We start from the raw sequence: 6,369 nt of genomic DNA, 5'->3' as shown, positions 1-6,369 counted from the left end.
CACGAACGCGTGAATGACGCGCCCGTGTCATATCTGCGAATTGCAATCCGCGCGAACGCGTGGACGACGCCTCCGCGTCACTTTCCCGCGACCTGAACATAATAGAAATCGCAGGAGGCGATTTCTGGGCTGTTTTTGACGCAGTTTTCAGCCCAGAACACACAGATTAGAGGCTATAAAGTTGGAGAATGCATCCATTCATAATCAAGCTTTCAAATTCACAATTTTGGGATTAGATGTAGTTTTTAAAGAGAGAGGTTCTCTCCTCGCTCTTAGGTTTTAGGATTAGGATTCCTCTTAAAGGATTTAGGATTCAACTCTTCATCAGATTCAATATTTCTTTTACTTTATATTTATCTCTTATTTTCAGATACTTTAATGCTTGTATTAGTTATGTTGCCTAATTGGCTTATGAACTTTTCCATGTTAAGATTTGAATATTTTATTTAATATAATTGAGGTATTTCAGATTTATCACTTCTTCTATTGTTTGTTATTAATTAATGTTCTAAGTTGGATCCTAACTTGATTTTAGAGTTGATTAATATTCGGAGACCCTTGAGTTGAATTACTCAAGAGTTAAGTTGTAATTGGGTTTATCATTGGCTGGCTCTCTAGTCACAAACACTAATCCTTCCCAAGGGAGAGGATTAGAACTTGTGAATAGAAGTAGACTTCCAACTTACTTGACTTTCTTTTACTTTACTTGGTAAAGGATAACTAAGTAGAAGCAACCTTTAATTATCAATTGATCTTGAGAAAAATCCAACAAGGATAGAACTTCCGATTAATCTTCTCCAGGTCAAGGTTTTTAATTTAATTACAATAAAATTTCTTATTTATTTTTATTGCTTTAATTTATAAATATACCTGTGCCCATTGCCCAAACTCCAAAACCCCAATTTACAAACTCATAACCAATAATAAGAACATACCTCCCTGCAATTCCTTGAGAGGACGACCCGAGGTTTAAATACTCGGTTATCAATTTTAAAGGGGTTTGTTACTTGTAACAACCAAAACGTTTGCAAGAAAGGTTGATTGCTTGGTTTAGTAACTATACTTGCAACGAGAGTTTACTATAACTTCTAAACCATCAATCTTCAGTTCTTTCACTCTTACAGAGAGCTTTGAGCTCTTGGGGAGAGCTTTGCCCTGGGAGTGTGACCCATGGTCCAAAATCAAATTAATTCAATCCTGCACCAAAATTTAAAAGCCCATGGACATCACTTCAAGGCACAAGAACAAGTTAGCTTAGGAATTTATTTTTAATTGTAATTTGTTTAGAATTTCATTTTTTATTTTCATTTTCACTTTGTGAAAAGCCTATAAAAAGGCATTGACGTTAGGATTTTTGCCAGTAAAAAAGTTCATAAAAACAGTCGCGTTGTAGATATAGTCTCTAAACCAACAAAAATCCCTTCGTACAAACGTTTTGATTGTCACAAGTAACAAACCCCTTAAAAATTGTTAACCGAGTATTCAAACCTCGGGTCGTCTTCTCAAGGAACTGCAGGGAAGTATGTTCTTATTATTGGTTATGGAGGTTGTAAAATTGGGGTTGAGAGTGAAGAGTAGATATGACAAATAATTTAAATGGCAATTAAAATAAATAAATACTGTAAAGCAATCTTTTGGCAAGGTAAGAGAAATTGGAAGTCCAACTTAGTTATCCCTCTCAACAATAATAAAAGTTGAATCTAAATTCCACTTAGTTAACCGTTACTAAAGTAAAGGAAACTCAATGGACTAATTAGTTTGACCTTCGAATCCTATTTATTTCCTAAGAAAAAGTTGGGATTATTGAAGTTCAGTTCAATTAGCAAGATAACGATTATCAATTATGCTGAGTTTAATAATGTTGAGTTACTGATTTCTTAACCAAGACCAAAAGGGAAAAAGTAAAATTGTTGGAATAAAAATGTCCTTAGATGGAAAGCAATGGTAACACAAATTAAGGAGAAAGCAATCAATAACTGAAATACCTCAAATAATCATTAATTCAAATCATAACATGGAAAGGGTTCATAAGTCAAGTTGGCAACATTTATAGGTACGAATAAAAGCATTAAAGTAAATATTAAACCTGGATCGAGAGTCACTCTTATAAACTAAGAGAAGTCCTAAATCCTAATCCTAATCCTAAGAGAGAGAGGAGAGAACCTCTCTCAAACTAAATCTAAATCATGGAAAGTGAAAATTGGCGAGCTCTCTCTGAATGGATGCGTTCCCTCACTTTGTAACCTCTGGTCTACGCCTTCTGGACTTGGATTTGGGCCAAAAAGGGCTTCAGAATTTGCTATGAGCGTTTTCTGCAATTTCTGGTGCGTGGCCTCTGTCACGCGTCCGCGTGGGTCACGCGGTCGCGTCATTCGGAGCATTTCCATGCCACGCGGTCGCGTCAGTCATGCGACCGCGTCAGTCATGCGGCCGCGTCGCTGCTGATTCGCGCTTGGCACGCGATCGCTTCGTCCATGCGATCGCGTGGATGCCAGTTTCTTCAGAAGCTCCGTTTTGTTCTTTCCTTCCATTTTTGTATGTTTCCTTTCCATCCTTTAAGTCATTCCTACCTTAGAAGATCTGAAACTACTCAACACACTAATCACGGTATCGAATGGAAATAAAGGTAATTAAGATAATTAATATTAAAGCATAGGAAACATGTTTTTCACATACATCACATAATAAGGAAGGAAAAGTAAAACCATGCAATTAATATGAATAAGTGGGTGAAGGATTGAATAAATCACTTAAATTAAGCACAAAATATATCATAAAATATGGGTTTATCAGGCATCTGCTTCATTTCTTTGAGGAGGTTGGCGGTAACAGAGAGCATTAGAGAAGGCTGGCTCTACTAGAGAGCACTAGGGGGAATTGGGATTGAGAGCTGAGTCTTTCCTCCTTTTTCTTGCTTTCGCATTTCTTACTTCTTGTCTTAGATATTGGGTGGAGAATTGAAGAAATTCTGTTTCAATCTCACCTTGGGATCTCTTTGTTTATTTTTCTGCATAATTCTAGAAACTGTGATTTGAATCCAAATTCTATTTACTACTTTCATCTTCTACTTCTTCTGCAATTGTTTCTTTTACTTCTCTGCAATTATTCTCTTTTTGGATCAAGGAAGGACTTGAGATCTAGACTTGTTTTCTAGTCTCATCCAACCCTTAAGATCTTCAACTTTCCTCTAGCTATTGCAATTGAGCTGCATTTTACTTTCTGTTTCATTCCTCTTTAATTTCCTTTCTATTTTGATCTTGAGAGCAAGTGAGCTCTTGGCTTCCTTTCTGTTTTTACTATTTCAATGAAATTGTTAGTTTCTCTTTGAGAATTAAAAATTGATCTAAGTCTTCTTGCTGATTTCCTCTTCTACTACGTTTAGTTTTCTGCAATTTCCTTTCCTGCATTCTGCACTTTCACATTTCTGTTCACATTGAGCTTGATTTAATTTCCTGCACATTTACATTTTCTGCAATTTAAATTTCTAGTTGCTTGATCTATTGCTTTCTTTAATTTTCAGCACCCACTCCCTTTTACATTCACTGTAATTTACTTTTCTTGCAATTTATGTTTCAGCTATTTTACTTTCTTGTTCTTTAAGTTTCTGCACATTTACTTTCTGCACTTTATAATTCCTGCATTTTGCATTCTGTTATCAAATTTTCACCCAAATTCACTTCTATGTTAGCTTGATTAAACTAATCACCCACTAAAGTTGCTTGATCCATCAATCCCTGTGGGATCGACCTCACTTTAAGTGAGTTTTATTACTTGATGCGACCCGGTACACTTGCCGGTCAGTTTAGGTGTTGGAATTTCGGTTTCAACCCATCAGAAGGACCAACAGAAGCCTCAACAAGGCTTCAACAATAATGGTGAAAGAAATAGGTTTAGCAATAGCAAGCCTTTTCCATCATCTTATCAGCAACAGACAGAGAATTCTAAACAGAGCCATTCTGGCCTGGCAACCATAGTCTCTGATCTATCCAAGACCATACTAAGTTTCATGAATGAAACAAGGTCCTCCATTACAAATTTGGAGGCACAGATGGGTCAGCTGAGTAAGAAGATTACTGAAACTCCTCCCAGTACTCTCCCAAGTAATACAGAAGAAAATCCCAAGAGAGAGTGCAAGGCTAAAACCATGACCAACATAGCCGAACCTGGAGAGAGTGAGGAGGACGTGAGTCCCAGTGAGAAAAGCCTCATGGGACGTCCTCTGGACAGAAAGATGTTTCCCTTTTAGGAACCAAAGGAATCCGAGTCTCATACAGAGACCATAGAGATTCCCTTGAACTTTCTTTTGCCATTCATGAGCTCTGATGAATATTCTTCCACTGAAGAGGATGAAGACATCACTGAAGAGCAAGTTGCTAAATATCTAGGAGCAATCATGAAGCTGAATGCCAAGTTATTTGGTACTGAGACTTGGGAGAATGAACCCCCTTGTTCACCAATGAACTGAATGCATTAATGAGGCAGACATTACCTCAGAAGAAACCGGATCAAGAAAAATTCTTCATACCTTGTACCATAGGCTCCATTACCTTTGAGAAGGCTCTGTGTGACCTGGGGTCAGGGATAAACCTCATGCTACTCTCTGTAATGGAGAAACTGGGAATCTATGAGGTACAAGCTGCAAGAATCTCACTATAGATGGCAGACAAATCAATGAAACAGGCTTATGGACTAGTAGAGGACATGCTAGTAAAGGTTGAAGGCCTTTACATCCCTACTGATTTCATAATCCTAGACACTGGGAAGGATGAGGATGAATCCATCATCCTTGGCAGACCCTTCCTAGCCACAGCAAAAGCTGTGATTGATGTTGATAGAGGAGAGTTGGTCCTTCAGTTTAATGAGGACTACCTTGTATTCAAGACTCAAGATTCTCCTTCTGTAACCATGGAGAGGAAGCATGAAAAGCTTCTCTCAATACAGAGTCAAACAAAACCCCCACATTCAAACTCTAAGTTTGGTGTTGGGAGGTTACAACAAACTCTAAGTTTGGTATTGAGAGGCCACAATCCTGCTCTGATTATCTGTGAGGCTCCATGAGAGCTCACTGTCAAGCTATTGACATTAAAAAAATGCTTGTTGGGAGGCAACCCAATGTTATTTAATTATATCTATTTATTCTCCATTTCTATTTTATGTTTTCTTTAGGTTGATGATCATGTGAAGTCACAAAAACAACTGAAAAATCAAAAACAGAATGAAAAATAGTATTAAAAATAGCTCACCCTGGAGGAAGAGATTACTGGCGTTTAAGCGCCAGTAAGAAGCACCAGACTAGCGTTTAACGCCAGAAAGAAGCATCAAGCTGTCGTTAAATGCCAGAAACAGGCACCAGACCGGCGTGTAACGCCAGAACAGAGCACCAAGTAGAGAAAAGCTGGCGTTTAACGCCATAAACAAGCAGCAGTCTGGCGTTAAATGCCAGGATTGCACTCTAAGGGCATTTTGATCGCCTAAATGGAGCAGGGATGATAAGTCCTTGACCCCTCAGGATTTGTTGACCCCACAGGATCCCCACCTACCCCACATCTCTCTCTCTCTCTCACCTTTTCATAACACTCTTTCCCAAATACCCTTCACCAATCACCTCTATCACTCTTACCCATCACCTCTTCACTATTCACATCCATCCACTCTTCCCCAAAAACCCTACCTACCTCCAAATTCAAAATCCTTTCCCTCCCAAACCCAAGCCTAATACACTAAACCTAACCCTCCCCCCACCCCTATATAAACCCCTCACCACTCCTTCATTTTCACACATTACAACCACTACTTCTACCCCTTGGCCAAACCACATATCTCCCTCTATCTCCTCTATTTTCTTCTTCTTCTACTACTTTCTTTCTTCTTTTGCTCGAGGACGAGCAAACCTTTTAAGTTTGGTGTGGTAAAAGGATTGCTTTTTATTTTTCCATAACCATTAATGGAACCTAAGGCCAGAGAAACCTCAAGGAAGAGGAAAGGGAAGGCAATTGCTTCCACCTCTGAGTCATAGGAGATGGAAAAATTCATCTCAAAGGTCCACCAAGACCACTTCTATGAAGTTGTGGCCAAGAGAAAGGTGATCCCTGAGGTCCCTTTCAAGCTCAAAAAGGGTGAATATCCGGAGATCCGACAAGAGATTAGAAGAAGAGGATGGGAAGTTCTCTCCAAACCTATTCAACAAGTCAGAATCTTAATGGTTCAAGAGTTCTATGCAAATGCATAGATTACTAGGAACCATGATCAAAGTATGAACCCAAACCCAAAGAATTGGCTTACAATGGTTCGGGGAAAATACTTAGATTTCAGTCCAGAAAATGTAAGGTTGGCGTTCAACTTGGCAATGATGCAAGAAAATGTACGCCC

Source organism: Arachis ipaensis, chromosome B5, assembly GCF_059453495.1.
Source record: "Arachis ipaensis isolate K30076 ecotype BB chromosome B5, ASM5945349v1, whole genome shotgun sequence".
NCBI classification, from domain to species: Eukaryota; Viridiplantae; Streptophyta; class Magnoliopsida; order Fabales; family Fabaceae; genus Arachis; species Arachis ipaensis.
Note: the sequence above shows the minus strand (reverse complement) of the source record.